The 16,420-nt window shown below is 34.5% G+C and overlaps 8 non-coding genes across 8 annotated transcripts; all 8 read right to left on the reverse strand.

Annotated features, from left to right (window-relative positions):
* Positions 1 to 1,559: 1,559 nt before the first annotated feature.
* On the reverse strand, positions 1,560 to 1,633 carry TRNAI-AAU (transfer RNA isoleucine (anticodon AAU)). Its single transcript has one exon. It is a non-coding gene; the product is annotated as a tRNA-Ile (tRNA).
* A 1,585-nt stretch (positions 1,634 to 3,218) lies between these two features.
* On the reverse strand, positions 3,219 to 3,292 carry TRNAI-AAU (transfer RNA isoleucine (anticodon AAU)). Its single transcript has one exon. It is a non-coding gene; the product is annotated as a tRNA-Ile (tRNA).
* Positions 3,293 to 4,879: 1,587 nt separating this feature from the next.
* On the reverse strand, positions 4,880 to 4,953 carry TRNAI-AAU (transfer RNA isoleucine (anticodon AAU)). Its single transcript has one exon. It is a non-coding gene; the product is annotated as a tRNA-Ile (tRNA).
* Positions 4,954 to 6,538: 1,585 nt separating this feature from the next.
* TRNAI-AAU (transfer RNA isoleucine (anticodon AAU)) lies at positions 6,539 to 6,612 on the reverse strand. The gene has a single exon. It is a non-coding gene; the product is annotated as a tRNA-Ile (tRNA).
* A 1,587-nt stretch (positions 6,613 to 8,199) lies between these two features.
* Positions 8,200 to 8,273, reverse strand: TRNAI-AAU (transfer RNA isoleucine (anticodon AAU)). Its single transcript has one exon. It is a non-coding gene; the product is annotated as a tRNA-Ile (tRNA).
* Positions 8,274 to 9,861: 1,588 nt separating this feature from the next.
* On the reverse strand, positions 9,862 to 9,935 carry TRNAI-AAU (transfer RNA isoleucine (anticodon AAU)). Its single transcript has one exon. It is a non-coding gene; the product is annotated as a tRNA-Ile (tRNA).
* Positions 9,936 to 11,526: 1,591 nt separating this feature from the next.
* On the reverse strand, positions 11,527 to 11,600 carry TRNAI-AAU (transfer RNA isoleucine (anticodon AAU)). The gene has a single exon. It is a non-coding gene; the product is annotated as a tRNA-Ile (tRNA).
* Positions 11,601 to 13,186: 1,586 nt separating this feature from the next.
* Positions 13,187 to 13,260, reverse strand: TRNAI-AAU (transfer RNA isoleucine (anticodon AAU)). The gene has a single exon. It is a non-coding gene; the product is annotated as a tRNA-Ile (tRNA).
* Positions 13,261 to 16,420: the final 3,160 nt, after the last annotated feature.

The raw sequence follows: 16,420 nt of genomic DNA on the forward strand, positions 1-16,420 counted from the left end.
ACTGGCAAATGTACCTCAAAGCACAGATCATATTTTGTTTTTATAGCATTTCATTTTTCAAAAAAAAAGCTTAAGCCATAGAGTCACTTGAAGCATGGGTATCATAAAAATGCTCCAGTTTCTTTCCACATTACAAAATAAAAATAAATATTAGATAGGATAATAACAAAGATTAAGGCATCTACTAATAGTATAAAAATAGACAATTTAGACAAGGAGTATATGCAAATCTAAGCAATATCAATCTGAAAAATCTAATACACAATTTTTAATTGTAAATTTACAGATTGTTGAAAAAGATAATCCCAGGATGTAATCCATTATGTATTAAATTTAGTATGTTTTACCAAGTTGTGTATGAATAACTTTTAACACAAAAAAATATATATTGGGGAAGTAGCTTAATGTGCCCATTGGAAATAAAGAATGCTAGCCCATTTTGGAATGCAAAGCTTAAGAAAATACAAATTTCAATCCATAGGAAAGCACTTTTTATTCAGTCTACACTCTGTAATCATACTATAGCTTAATTTACAAATTGTGATGTCATTATCAGACTTAACTCACAAGAGACTTTCATCCTTGGTCTATAAAAAAGGCAGTCCTCTGTTATAAAGCTTGAAACAATTGTAAGTGGCTGATATGCAAATATGGAAATACAGAAAAACTGTCAATTCAATGCTAGGATAACATAAGGGGTGATGCTCCAACTAAAATTGGTCCTAGGCATTTAGGTTTCTAGTATCTATCTTCTCCTTTAAAAAATAGGTTACTTTTTATATATTATCATTGGGTTTGGACAAATATTCTACATAATACCTATTGCATCCCTGAGCTTATTAGAAACTTGAAATAATATATATAAAGTATTGAATTTATTTTCTTTGCATTTAAAAGATGAGCGCACTTCAGTAGATGCCATTGCTCGGGTGAGGGTTCCATGGTGTAATTGTTAGCACCCTGGACTTTGAATCTAGTAATCTGAGTTCATATCTCGTTGGAGCTAACATTGTTTATTTTCCTTTTGTTCGAAGCTCCATTTTCATTCAATGTATGAGTATTGCAAATCTTCATTTAAAATTCATATAAATTCCATCATCTTCAGTGGTGTCCTTTGTTTAAACTCATTTTTAAACTTATCAAATCAGAAGTATGTCAAATATTTGGAAATAAGAAAAGATGCAATAAGAATGCAGAGATACATTACTTGTGCTCTGGTCTTTAGAAATTCTCCATTTTTTTTACTTCAGTGTGCACTAATGAGAGGGGAGCACATATCTTCTTCTTCTAGAAACACCTAGTGCCCTCTATGTTTGAGCAGCAATATAATAACTGATTAATTTGCCCTTGCATATCTTAGTTATGCCATATTGCTTGATTTGAGACAAAAGTCACTGAGCCATGTAGAGAAAAATCTTCATCAGCCAAAGGATGACACTCCCACTGGCTTCTGATATGTATTTGAAGAGATTTTGTGATATATGTGTCTATGATGTTTTCAAGTATTCATGCTCTCCACCGATGAGCTTATTCCATTCTTGTCCATCAAGAAAAGCAATTGGCCCATACGGGGATCAAACCCGTGACCTTGGCGTTATTAGCACCACGCTCTAACCAACTGAGCTAACCGGCCACAGATAATACTGCAAGCAAACACAAAACTGGCAAATGTATCTCAAAGCACAGATCATATTTTGTTTTTATAGCATTTAATTTTTCAAAAAAAAGCTTAAGCCATAGAGTCACTTGAAGCATGGGTATCATAAAAATGCTCCAGTTTCTTTCCACATTACAAAATAAAAATAAATATTAGATAGGATAATAACAAAGATTAAGGCATCTTCTAATAGTATAAAAATAGACAATTTAGACAAGGAGTATATGCAAATCTAAGCAAAATCAATCTAAAAAATCTAATACACAATTTTTAATTGTAAATTTACAGATTGTTGAAAAAGATAATCCCAGGATGTAATCCCTTATGTATTAAATTTAGTATGTTTTACCAAGTTGTGTATGAATAACTTTTAACACAAAAAAATATATATTGGGGAAGTAGCTTAATGTGCCCATTGGAAATAAAGAATGCTAGCCCATTTTGGAATGCAAAGCTTAAGAAAATACAAATTTCAATCCATAGGAAAGCACTTTTTATTCAGTCTACACTCTGTAATCATACTATAGCTTAATTTACAAATTGTGATGTCATTATCAGACTTAACTCACAAGAGACTTTCATCCTTGGTCTATAAAAAAGGCAGTCCTCTGTTATAAAGCTTGAAACAATTCTAAGTGGCTGATATGCAAATATGGAAATACAGAAAAACTGTCAATTCAATGCTAGGATAACATAAGGGGTGATGCTCCAACTAAAATTGGTCTTAGGCATTTAGGTTTCTAGTATCTATCTTCTCCTTTAAAAAATAGGTTACTTTTTATATATTATCATTGGTTTTGGACAAATATTCTACATAATACCTATTGCATCCCTGAGCTTATTAGAAACTTGAAATAATATATATAAAGTATTGAATTTCTTTTCTTTGCATTTAAAAGATGAGCGCACTTCAGTAGATGCCATCGCTCAGGTGAGGGTTCCATGGTGTAATTGTTAGCACCCTGGACTTTGAATCTAGTAATCTGAGTTCATATCTCGTGGGAGCTAACATTGTTTATTTTCCTTTTGTTCGAAGCTCCATTTTCATTCAATGTATGAGTATTGCAAATCTTCATTTAAAATTCATATAAATTCCATCATCTTCAGTGGTGTCCTTTGTTTAAACTCATTTTTAAACTTATCAAATCAGAAGTATGTCAAATATTTGGAAATAAGAAAAGATGCAATAAGAATGCAGAGATCCATTACTTGTGCTCTGGTCTTTAGAAATTCTCCATTTTTTTTACTTCAGTGTGCACTAATGAGAGGGGAGCACATATCTTCTTCTTCTAGTAACACCTAGTGCCCTCTATGTTTGAGCAGCAATATAATAACTGATTAATTTGCCCTTGCATATCTTAGTTATGCCATATTGCTTGATTTGAGACAAAAGTCACTGAGCCATGTAGAGAAAAATCTTCATCAGCCAAAGGATGACACTCCCACTGGCTTCTGATATGTATTTGAAGAGATTTTGTGATATATGTGTCTATGATGTTTTCAAGTATTCATGCACTCCACCGATGAGCTTATTCCATTCTTGTCCATCAAGAAAAGCAATTGGCCCATACGGGGATCAAACCCGTGACCTTGGCGTTATTAGCACCACGCTCTAACCAACTGAGCTAACCGGCCACAGATATTACTGCAAGCAAACACAAAACTGGCAAATGTACCTCAAAGCACAGATCATATTTTGTTTTTATAGCATTTAATTTAAAAAAAAAAAGCTTAAGCCATAGAGTCACTTGAAGCATGGGTATCATAAAAATGCTCCAGTTTCTTTCCACATTACAAAATAAAAATAAATATTAGATAGGATAATAACAAAGATTAAGGCATCTACTAATAGTATAAAAATAGACAATTTAGACAAGGAGTATATGCAAATCTAAGCAAAATCAATCTAAAAAATCTAATACACAATTTTTAATTGTAAATTTACAGATTGTTGAAAAAGATAATCCCAGGATGTAATCCCTTATGTATTAAATTTAGTATGTTTTACCAAGTTGTGTATGAATAACTTTTAACACAAAAAAATATATATTGGGGAAGTAGCTTAATGTGCCCATTGGAAATAAAGAATGCTAGCCCATTTTGGAATGCAAAGCTTAAGAAAATACAAACTTCAATCCATAGGAAAGCACTTTTTATTCAGTCTACACTCTGTAATCATACTATAGCTTAATTTACAAATTGTGATGTCATTATCAGACTTAACTCACAAGAGACTTTCATCCTTGGTCTATAAAAAAGGCAGTCCTTTGTTATAAAGCTTGAAACAATTGTAAGTGGCTGATATGCAAATATGGAAATACAGAAAAACTGTCAATTCAATGCTAGGATAACATAAGGGGTGATGCTCCAACTGAAATTGGTCCTAGGCATTTAGGTTTCTAGTATCTATCTTCTCCTTTAAAAAATAGGTTACTTTTTATATATTATCATTGGTTTTTGACAAATATTCTACATAATACCTATTGCATCCCTGAGCTTATTAGAAACTGTAAATAATATATATAAAGTATTGAATTTCTTTTCTTTGCATTTAAAAGATGAGCGCACTTCAGTAGATGCCATTGCTCAGGTGAGGGTTCCATGGTGTAATTGTTAGCACCCTGGACTTTGAATCTAGTAATCTGAGTTCATATCTCGTGGGAGCTAACATTGTTTATTTTCCTTTTGTTCAAAGCTCCATTTTCATTCAATGTATGAGTATTGCAAATCTTCATTTAAAATTCATATAAATTCCATCATCTTCAGTGGTGTCCTTTGTTTAAACTCATTTTTAAACTTATCAAATCAGAAGTATGTCAAATATTTGGAAATAAGAAAAGATGCAATAAGAATGCAGAGATCCATTACTTGTGCTCTGGTCTTTAGAAATTCTCCATTTTTTTACTTCAGTGTGCACTAATGAGAGGGGAGCACATATCTTCTTCTTCTTCTAGTAACACCTAGTGCCCTCTATGTTTGAGCAGCAATATAAAAACTGATTGATTTGCCCTAGCATATCTTAGTTATGCCATATTGCTTGATTTGAGACAAAAGTCACTGAGCCATGTAGAGAAAAATCTTCATCATCCAAAGGATGACACTCCCACTGGCTTCTGATATGTATTTGAAGAGATTTTGTGATATATGTGTCTATGATGTTTTCAAGTATTCATGCACTCCACCGATGAGCTTATTCCATTCTTGTCCATCAAGAAAAGCAATTGGCCCATACGGGGATCAAACCCGTGACCTTGGCGTTATTAGCACCACGCTCTAACCAACTGAGCTAACCGGCCACAGATATTACTGCAAGCAAACACAAAACTGGCAAATGTACCTCAAAGCACAGATCATATTTTGTTTTTATAGCATTTAATTTAAAAAAAAAAAGCTTAAGCCATAGAGTCACTTGAAGCATGGGTATCATAAAAATGCTCCAGTTTCTTTCCACATTACAAAATAAAAATAAATATTAGATAGGATAATAACAAAGATTAAGGCATCTACTAATAGTATAAAAATAGACAATTTAGACAAGGAGTATATGCAAATCTAAGCAAAATCAATCTAAAAAATCTAATACACAATTTTTAATTGTAAATTTACAGATTGTTGAAAAAGATAATCCCAGGATGTAATCCCTTATGTATTAAATTTAGTATGTTTTACCAAGTTGTGTATGAATAACTTTTAACACAAAAAAATATATATTGGGGAAGTAGCTTAATGTGCCCATTGGAAATAAAGAATGCTAGCCCATTTTGGAATGCAAAGCTTAAGAAAATACAAATTTCAATCCATAGGAAAGCACTTTTTATTCAGTCTACACTCTGTAATCATACTATAGCTTAATTTACAAATTGTGATGTCATTATCAGACTTAACTCACAAGAGACTTTCATCCTTGGTCTATAAAAAAGGCAGTCCTCTGTTATAAAGCTTGAAACAATTCTAAGTGGCTGATATGCAAATATGGAAATACAGAAAAACTGTCAATTCAATGCTAGGATAACATAAGGGGTGATGCTCCAACTAAAATTGGTCTTAGGCATTTAGGTTTCTAGTATCTATCTTCTCCTTTAAAAAATAGGTTACTTTTTATATATTATCATTGGTTTTGGACAAATATTCTACATAATACCTATTGCATCCCTGAGCTTATTAGAAACTTGAAATAATATATATAAAGTATTGAATTTCTTTTCTTTGCATTTAAAAGATGAGCGCACTTCAGTAGATGCCATCGCTCAGGTGAGGGTTCCATGGTGTAATTGTTAGCACCCTGGACTTTGAATCTAGTAATCTGAGTTCATATCTCGTGGGAGCTAACATTGTTTATTTTCCTTTTGTTCGAAGCTCCATTTTCATTCAATGAATGAGTATTGCAAATCTTCATTTAAAATTCATATAAATTCCATCATCTTCAGTGGTGTCCTTTGTTTAAACTCATTTTTAAACTTATCAAATCAGAAGTATGTCAAATATTTGGAAATAAGAAAAGATGCAATAAGAATGCAGAGATCCATTACTTGTGCTCTGGTCTTTAGAAATTCTCCATTTTTTTTACTTCAGTGTGCACTAATGAGAGGGGAGCACATATCTTCTTCTTCTAGTAACACCTAGTGCCCTCTATGTTTGAGCAGCAATATAATAACTGATTAATTTGCCCTTGCATATCTTAGTTATGCCATATTGCTTGATTTGAGACAAAAGTCACTGAGCCATGTAGAGAAAAATCTTCATCAGCCAAAGGATGACACTCCCACTGGCTTCTGATATGTATTTGAAGAGATTTTGTGATATATGTGTCTATGATGTTTTCAAGTATTCATGCACTCCACCGATGAGCTTATTCCATTCTTGTCCATCAAGAAAAGCAATTGGCCCATACGGGGATCAAACCCGTGACCTTGGCGTTATTAGCACCACGCTCTAACCAACTGAGCTAACCGGCCACAGATATTACTGCAAGCAAACACAAAACTGGCAAATGTACCTCAAAGCACAGATCATATTTTGTTTTTATAGCATTTAATTTAAAAAAAAAAAGCTTAAGCCATAGAGTCACTTGAAGCATGGGTATCATAAAAATGCTCCAGTTTCTTTCCACATTACAAAATAAAAATAAATATTAGATAGGATAATAACAAAGATTAAGGCATCTACTAATAGTATAAAAATAGACAATTTAGACAAGGAGTATATGCAAATCTAAGCAAAATCAATCTAAAAAATCTAATACACAATTTTTAATTGTAAATTTACAGATTGTTGAAAAAGATAATCCCAGGATGTAATCCCTTATGTATTAAATTTAGTATGTTTTACCAAGTTGTGTATGAATAACTTTTAACACAAAAAAATATATATTGGGGAAGTAGCTTAATGTGCCCATTGGAAATAAAGAATGCTAGCCCATTTTGGAATGCAAAGCTTAAGAAAATACAAACTTCAATCCATAGGAAAGCACTTTTTATTCAGTCTACACTCTGTAATCATACTATAGCTTAATTTACAAATTGTGATGTCATTATCAGACTTAACTCACAAGAGACTTTCATCCTTGGTCTATAAAAAAGGCAGTCCTTTGTTATAAAGCTTGAAACAATTGTAAGTGGCTGATATGCAAATATGGAAATACAGAAAAACTGTCAATTCAATGCTAGGATAACATAAGGGGTGATGCTCCAACTGAAATTGGTCCTAGGCATTTAGGTTTCTAGTATCTATCTTCTCCTTTAAAAAATAGGTTACTTTTTATATATTATCATTGGTTTTTGACAAATATTCTACATAATACCTATTGCATCCCTGAGCTTATTAGAAACTGTAAATAATATATATAAAGTATTGAATTTCTTTTCTTTGCATTTAAAAGATGAGCGCACTTCAGTAGATGCCATTGCTCAGGTGAGGGTTCCATGGTGTAATTGTTAGCACCCTGGACTTTGAATCTAGTAATCTGAGTTCATATCTCGTGGGAGCTAACATTGTTTATTTTCCTTTTGTTCAAAGCTCCATTTTCATTCAATGTATGAGTATTGCAAATCTTCATTTAAAATTCATATAAATTCCATCATCTTCAGTGGTGTCCTTTGTTTAAACTCATTTTTAAACTTATCAAATCAGAAGTATGTCAAATATTTGGAAATAAGAAAAGATGCAATAAGAATGCAGAGATCCATTACTTGTGCTCTGGTCTTTAGAAATTCTCCATTTTTTTACTTCAGTGTGCACTAATGAGAGGGGAGCACATATCTTCTTCTTCTTCTAGTAACACCTAGTGCCCTCTATGTTTGAGCAGCAATATAAAAACTGATTGATTTGCCCTAGCATATCTTAGTTATGCCATATTGCTTGATTTGAGACAAAAGTCACTGAGCCATGTAGAGAAAAATCTTCATCAGCCAAAGGATGACACTCCCACTGGCTTCTGATATGTATTTGAAGAGATTTTGTGATATATGTGTCTATGATGTTTTCAAGTATTCATGCACTCCACCGATGAGCTTATTCCATTCTTGTCCATCAAGAAAAGCAATTGGCCCATACGGGGATCAAACCCGTGACCTTGGCGTTATTAGCACCACGCTCTAACCAACTGAGCTAACCGGCCACAGATATTACTGCAAGCAAACACAAAACTGGCAAATGTACCTCAAAGCACAGATCATATTTTGTTTTTATAGCATTTAATTTAAAAAAAAAAAGCTTAAGCCATAGAGTCACTTGAAGCATGGGTATCATAAAAATGCTCCAGTTTCTTTCCACATTACAAAATAAAAATAAATATTAGATAGGATAATAACAAAGATTAAGGCATCTACTAATAGTATAAAAATAGACAATTTAGACAAGGAGTATATGCAAATCTAAGCAAAATCAATCTAAAAAATCTAATACACAATTTTTAATTGTAAATTTACAGATTGTTGAAAAAGATAATCCCAGGATGTAATCCCTTATGTATTAAATTTAGTATGTTTTACCAAGTTGTGTATGAATAACTTTTAACACAAAAAAATATATATTGGGGAAGTAGCTTAATGTGCCCATTGGAAATAAAGAATGCTAGCCCATTTTGGAATGCAAAGCTTAAGAAAATACAAACTTCAATCCATAGGAAAGCACTTTTTATTCAGTCTACACTCTGTAATCATACTATAGCTTAATTTACAAATTGTGATGTCATTATCAGACTTAACTCACAAGAGACTGTCATCCTTGGTCTATAAAAAAGGCAGTCCTTTGTTATAAAGCTTGAAACAATTGTAAGTGGCTGATATGCAAATATGGAAATACAGAAAAACTGTCAATTCAATGCTAGGATAACATAAGGGGTGATGCTCCAACTGAAATTGGTCCTAGGCATTTAGGTTTCTAGTATCTATCTTCTCCTTTAAAAAATAGGTTACTTTTTATATATTATCATTGGTTTTTGACAAATATTCTACATAATACCTATTGCATCCCTGAGCTTATTAGAAACTGTAAATAATATATATAAAGTATTGAATTTCTTTTCTTTGCATTTAAAAGATGAGCGCACTTCAGTAGATGCCATTGCTCAGGTGAGGGTTCCATGGTGTAATTGTTAGCACCCTGGACTTTGAATCTAGTAATCTGAGTTCATATCTCGTGGGAGCTAACATTGTTTATTTTCCTTTTGTTCAAAGCTCCATTTTCATTCAATGTATGAGTATTGCAAATCTTCATTTAAAATTCATATAAATTCCATCATCTTCAGTGGTGTCCTTTGTTTAAACTCATTTTTAAACTTATCAAATCAGAAGTATGTCAAATATTTGGAAATAAGAAAAGATGCAATAAGAATGCAGAGATCCATTACTTGTGCTCTGGTCTTTAGAAATTCTCCATTTTTTTTACTTCAGTGTGCACTAATGAGAGGGGAGCACATATCTTCTTCTTCTTCTAGTAACACCTAGTGCCCTCTATGTTTGAGCAGCAATATAAAAACTGATTGATTTGCCCTAGCATATCTTAGTTATGCCATATTGCTTGATTTGAGACAAAAGTCACTGAGCCATGTAGAGAAAAATCTTCATCAGCCAAAGGATGACACTCCCACTGGCTTCTGATATGTATTTGAAGAGATTTTGTGATATATGTGTCTATGATGTTTTCAAGTATTCATGCACTCCACCGATGAGCTTATTGCATTCTTGTCCATCAAGAAAAGCAAATGGCCCATACGGGGATCGAACACGTGACCATGGCGTTATTAGCACCACGCTCTAACTAACTGAGCTAACCGGCCACAGATGTTGCTATGAGCAAACACAAAACTGGCAAATGTACCTCAAAGCACAGATCATATTTTGTTTTTATAGCATTTCATTTTTCAAAAAAAAAGCTTAAGCCATAGAGTCACTTGAAGCATGGGTATCATAAAAATGCTCCAGTTTCTTTCCACATTACAAAATAAAAATAAATATTAGATAGGATAATAACAAAGATTGAGGCATCTAGTAATAGTATAAAAATAGACAATTTAGACTAGGAGTATATGCAAATCTAAACAAAATAAATCTAAAAAATCTAATACACAATTTTTAATTGTAAATTTACAGATTGTTGAAAAAGATAATCCCAGGATGTAATCCATTATGTATTAAATTTAGTATGTTTTACCAAGTTGTGTATGAATAACTTTTAACACAAAAAAATATATATTGGGGAAGTAGCTTAATGTGCCCATTGGAAATAAAGAATTCTAGCCCATTTTGGAATGCAAAGCTTAAGAAAATACAAACTTCAACCCATAGGAAAGCACTTTTTATTCAGTCTACACTCTGTAATCATACTATAGCTTAATTTACAAATTGTGATGTCATTATCAGACTTAACTCACAAGAGACTTTCATCCTTGGTCTATAAAAAAGGCAGTCCTCTGTTATAAAGCTTGAAACAATTGTAAGTGGCTGATATGCAAATATGGAAATACAGAAAAACTGTCAATTTAATGCTAGGATAACATAAGTGGTGATGCTCCAACTGAAATTGGTCCTAGGCATTTAGGTTTCTAGTATCTATCTTCTCCTTTAAAAAATAGGTTACTTTTTATATATTATCATTGGGTTTGGACAAATATTCTACATAATACCTATTGCATCCCTGAGCTTATTAGAAACTTGAAATAATATATATAAAGTATTGAATTTCTTTTCTTTGCATTTAAAAGATGAGCGCACTTCAGTAGATGCCATTGCTCTGGTGAGGGTTCCATGGTGTAATTGTTAGCACCCTGGACTTTGAATCTAGTAATCTGAGTTCATATCTCGTGCTAGCTAACATTGTTTATTTTCCTTTTGTTCAAAGCTCCATTTTCATTCAATGTATGAGTATTTCAAATCTTCATTTAAAATTCATATAAATTCCATCATCTTCAGTGGTGTCCTTTGTTTAAACTCATTTTTAAACTTATCAAATCAGAAGTATGTCAAATATTTGGAAATAAGAAAAGATGCAATAAGAATGCAGAGATCCATTACTTGTGCTCTGGTCTTTAGAAATTCTCCATTTTTTTTTTACTTCAGTGTGCACTAATGAGAGGGGAGCACATATCTTCTTCTTCTTCTAGTAACACCTAGTGCCCTCTATGTTTGAGCAGCAATATAAAAACTGATTGATTTGCCCTAGCATATCTTAGTTATGCCATATTGCTTGATTTGAGACAAAAGTCACTGAGCCATGTAGAGAAAAATCTTCATCAGCCAAAGGATGACACTCCCACTGGCTTCTGATATGTATTTGAAGAGATTTTGTGATATATGTGTCTATGATGTTTTCAAGTATTCATGCACTCCACCGATGAGCTTATTGCATTCTTGTCCATCAAGAAAAGCAAATGGCCCATACGGGGATCGAACACGTGACCATGGCGTTATTAGCACCACGCTCTAACTAACTGAGCTAACCGGCCACAGATGTTGTTATGAGCAAACACAAAACTGGCAAATGTACCTCAAAGCACAGATCATATTTTGTTTTTATAGCATTTCATTTTTCAAAAAAAAAGCTTAAGCCATAGAGTCACTTGAAGCATGGGTATCATAAAAATGCTCCAGTTTCTTTCCACATTACAAAATAAAAATAAATATTAGATAGGATAATAACAAAGATTAAGGCATCTAGTAATAGTATAAAAATAGACAATTTAGACTAGGAGTATATGCAAATCTAAACAAAATCAATCTAAAAAATCTAATACACAATTTTTAATTGTAAATTTACAGATTGATGAAAAAGATAATCCCAGGATGTAATCCATTATGTATTAAATTTAGTATGTTTTACCAAGTTGTGTATGAATAACTTTTAACACAAAAAAATATATATTGGGGAAGTAGCTTAATGTACCCATTGGAAATAAAGAATTCTAGCCCATTTTGGAATGCAAAGCTTAAGAAAATACAAACTTCAACCCATAGGAAAGCACTTTTTATTCAGTGTACACTCTGTAATCATACTATAGCTTAATTTACAAATTGTGATGTCATTGTCAGACTTAACTCACAAGAGACTTTCATCCTTGGTCTATAAAAAAGGCAGTCCTCTGTTATAAAGCTTGAAACAATTGTAAGTGGCTGATATGCAAATATGGAAATACAGAAAAACTGTCAATTCAATGCTAGGATAACATAAGGGGTGATGCTCCAACTGAAATTGGTCCTAGGCATTTAGGTTTCTAGTATCTATCTTCTCCTTTAAAAAATAGGTTACTTTTTATATATTATCATTGGGTTTGGACAAATATTCTACATAATACCTATTGCATCCCTGAGCTTATTAGAAACTTGAAATAATATATATAAAGTATTGAATTTCTTTTCTTTGCATTTAAAAGATGAGCGCACTTCAGTAGATGCCATTGCTCAGGTGAGGGTTCCATGGTGTAATTGTTAGCACCCTGGACTTTGAATCTAGTAATCTGAGTTCATATCTCGTGGGAGCTAACATTGTTTATTTTCCTTTTGTTCAAAGCTCCATTTTCATTCAATGTATGAGTATTGCAAATCTTCATTTAAAATTCATATAAATTCCATCATCTTCAGTGGTGTCCTTTGTTTAAACTCATTTTTAAACTTATCAAATCAGAAGTATGTCAAATATTTGGAAATAAGAAAAGATGCAATAAGAATGCAAAGATCCATTACTTGTGCTCTGGTCTTTAGAAATTCTCCATTTTTTTTACTTCAGTGTGCACTAATGAGAGGGGAGCACATATCTTCTTCTTCTAGTAACACCTAGTGCCCTCTATGTTTGAGCAGCAATATAATAACTGATTAATTTGCCCTTGCATATCTTAGTTATGCCATATTGCTTGATTTGAGACAAAAGTCACTGAGCCATGTAGAGAAAAATCTTCATCAGCCAAAGGATGACACTCCCACTGGCTTCTGATATGTATTTGAAGAGATTTTGTGATATATGTGTCTATGATGTTTTCAAGTATTCATGCACTCCACCAATGAGCTTATTCCATTCTTGTCCATCAAGAAAAGCAAATGGCCCATACGGGGATCGAACCCGTGACCATGGCGTTATTAGCACTACGCTCTAACTAACTGAGCTAACCGGCCACAGATGTTGCTATGAGCAAACACAAAACTGGCAAATGTACCTCAAAGCACAGATCATATTTTGTTTTTATAGCATTTCATTTTTCAAAAAAAAAGCTTAAGCCATAGAGTCACTTGAAGCATGGGTATCATAAAAATGCTCCAGTTTCTTTCCACATTACAAAATAAAAATAAATATTAGATAGGATAATAACAAAGATTAAGGCATCTACTAATAGTATAAAAATAGACAATTTAGACAAGGAGTATATGCAAATCTAAGCAATATCAATCTGAAAAATCTAATACACAATTTTTAATTGTAAATTTACAGATTGTTGAAAAAGATAATCCCAGGATGTAATCCATTATTTATTAAATTAAGTATGTTTTACCAAGTTGTGTATGAATAACTTTTAACACAAAAAAATATATATTGGGGAAGTAGCTTAATGTGCCCATTGGAAATAAAGAATGCTAGCCCATTTTGGAATGCAAAGCTTAAGAAAATACAAACTTCAATCCATAGGAAAGCACTTTTTATTCAGTCTACACTCTGTAATCATACTATAGCTTAATTTACAAATTGTGATGTCATTATCAGACTTAACTCACAAGAGACTTTCATCCTTGGTCTATAAAAAAGGCAGTCCTCTGTTATAAAGCTTGAAACAATTGTAAGTGGCTGATATGCAAATATGGAAATACAGAAAAACTGTCAATTCAATGCTAGGATAACATAAGGGGTGATGCTCCAACTAAAATTGGTCCTAGGCATTTAGGTTTCTAGTATCTATCTTCTCCTTTAAAAAATAGGTTACTTTTTATATATTATCATTGGGTTTGGACAAATATTCTACATAATACCTATTGCATCCCTGAGCTTATTAGAAACTTGAAATAATATATATAAAGTATTGAATTTCTTTTCTTTGCATTTAAAAGATGAGCGCACTTCAGTAGATGCCATTGCTCAGGTGAGGGTTCCATGGTGTAATTGTTAGCACCCTGGACTTTGAATCTAGTAATCTGAGTTCATATCTCGTGGGAGCTAACATTGTTTATTTTCCTTTTGTTCAAAGCTCCATTTTTATTCAATGTATGAGTATTGCAAATCTTCATTTAAAATTCATATAAATTCCATCATCTTCAGTGGTGTCCTTTGTTTAAACTCATTTTTAAACTTATCAAACCAGAAGTATGTCAAATATTTGGAAATAAGAAAAGATGCAATAAGAATGCAGAGATCCATTACTTGTGCTCTGGTCTTTAGAAATTCTCCATTTTTTTTTTACTTCAGTGTGCACTAATGAGAGGGGAGCACATATCTTCTTCTTCTAGTAACACCTAGTGCCCTCTATGTTTGAGCAGCAATATAATAACTGATTAATTTGCCCTTGCATATCTTAGTTATGCCATATTGCTTGATTTGAGACAAAAGTCACTGAGCCATGTAGAGAAAAATCTTCATCAGCCAAAGGATGACACTCCCACTGGCTTCTGATATGTATTTGAAGAGATTTTGTGATATATGTGTCTATGATGTTTTCAAGTATTCATGCACTCCACCGATGAGCTTATTCCATTCTTGTCCATCAAGAAAAGCAAATGGCCCATACCAGAATCAGAATCAGAATCAGCTTTATTGGCCAGGTATACTTACGTATACTAGGAATTTGTCTTCGGTTTGCTATACAACAGCCAAGTAGGTAACAGGTAAGCAGGTGTGTGTGTGTTTGTGTGTGTGGGGGGGGGCAAGTAAAGTTACACAGATAGGTATACCGTAGGGACACAAGTGAGTTACATGTACGTCTAGTCAGTCAATGTTCAGGAGTTCAGCAGGCGGACAGCTTGGGGAAAGAAACTTTTGAGGCTTCTGGTGGATCTGGCGGGGACAGCCCTGTAACGCCTGCCTGAAGGAAGCAAGTTAAACATGCTGTGGCCGGGGTGTAGCTGGTCTTTTACTATCTTCATTGCCCGCTTTTTTGCTCTGGACAAGTACAGGTCCTGGACTGAGGGAAGATCTTCTCTGCGGTTCTGACCACCTTTTGGAGCCTGCATATGTCCCTCGCGCTGGCGGAGCTGTACCATACGAGTATCGAGGAGCACAGTACCGACTCCACAATCGCGGAGTAGAAGAGGAGCAGGAGCTTCTGTGGGATGTTGAACTTCCTTAGTTGCCTGAGGAAGAACAACCTCTGCTGCGCTTTCCCAACAGTGGCGTCAGTGTTGGACCCCCATTTAAGGTCCCTGGAGATTGTGGTCCCTAGAAACTTGAAGGAGTCCACTAGCGATACCACACTGTCAGCAATCGTTAGCGGAGGTGCACTAGATGACTTCTTCCTGAAGTCCACTATCATCTCGACAGTTTTGAGGGGGTTGAGGTCAAGGTTGTTGTGGATGCACCACTGGGCCAGCCGGTCTACTTCCCGTCTATAGGCCGATTCGTCCCCATCCTTGATGAGGCCGATGACGGTGGTGTAATCGGCAAATTTGATGATCCTTACTGATTGCGCCTCTGAGGTACAGTCATTTGTGTACAGGGAGAAGAGCAGGGGTGAGAGGACACAGCCCTGAGGGGCCCCTGTACTGATGGACCGCGCTTGAGAGGTGAATTCCCCCGCTTTCACCACCTGTGTCCTATCTGTCAGGAAGTCTATTATCCAGGAACAGGTAGCTTCTGGGACCCCTAGGCGAAGTAATTTGGGGTGGGGGATGCTGGGGACGATTGTATTGAAGGCCGAGCTGAAATCGACAAACAGGACCCTCGCGTAGGTACCGGGAATGTCTAGGTGCTGTAGAATGTAGTACAGGCCCAGGTTGACTGCATCCTCGACACACCGATTCGAGCGATAGGCGAACTGCAGGGGGTCCAGTTGGGGGCCAGTCACAGTTTTCAGGTGATTCAAAACCAGACACTCGAACGTTTTCATGACCACAGACGTCAGTGTATCGGCCTGTAGTCGTTCAGGTTCGTGATAGTGGGTTTCTTGGGGACCGGGACTATAGTAGACCATTTGAGGCAGGAAGGGACTTTCTGTAGCTCCAGCGATTTATTGAAGATCTTGGTGAATATGGGGGCGAGCTGACCCGCACATGCTCTTAGAGCAGATGGTGACACTCCGTCAGGACCCGGAGCTTTCCTGGTTTTGGTCCTTTTGAACAATGCCTCCACCTCTTC

This window comes from Pseudophryne corroboree, chromosome 11 (genome assembly GCF_028390025.1).
Source record: "Pseudophryne corroboree isolate aPseCor3 chromosome 11, aPseCor3.hap2, whole genome shotgun sequence".
NCBI lineage: Eukaryota > Metazoa > Chordata > Amphibia > Anura > Myobatrachidae > Pseudophryne > Pseudophryne corroboree.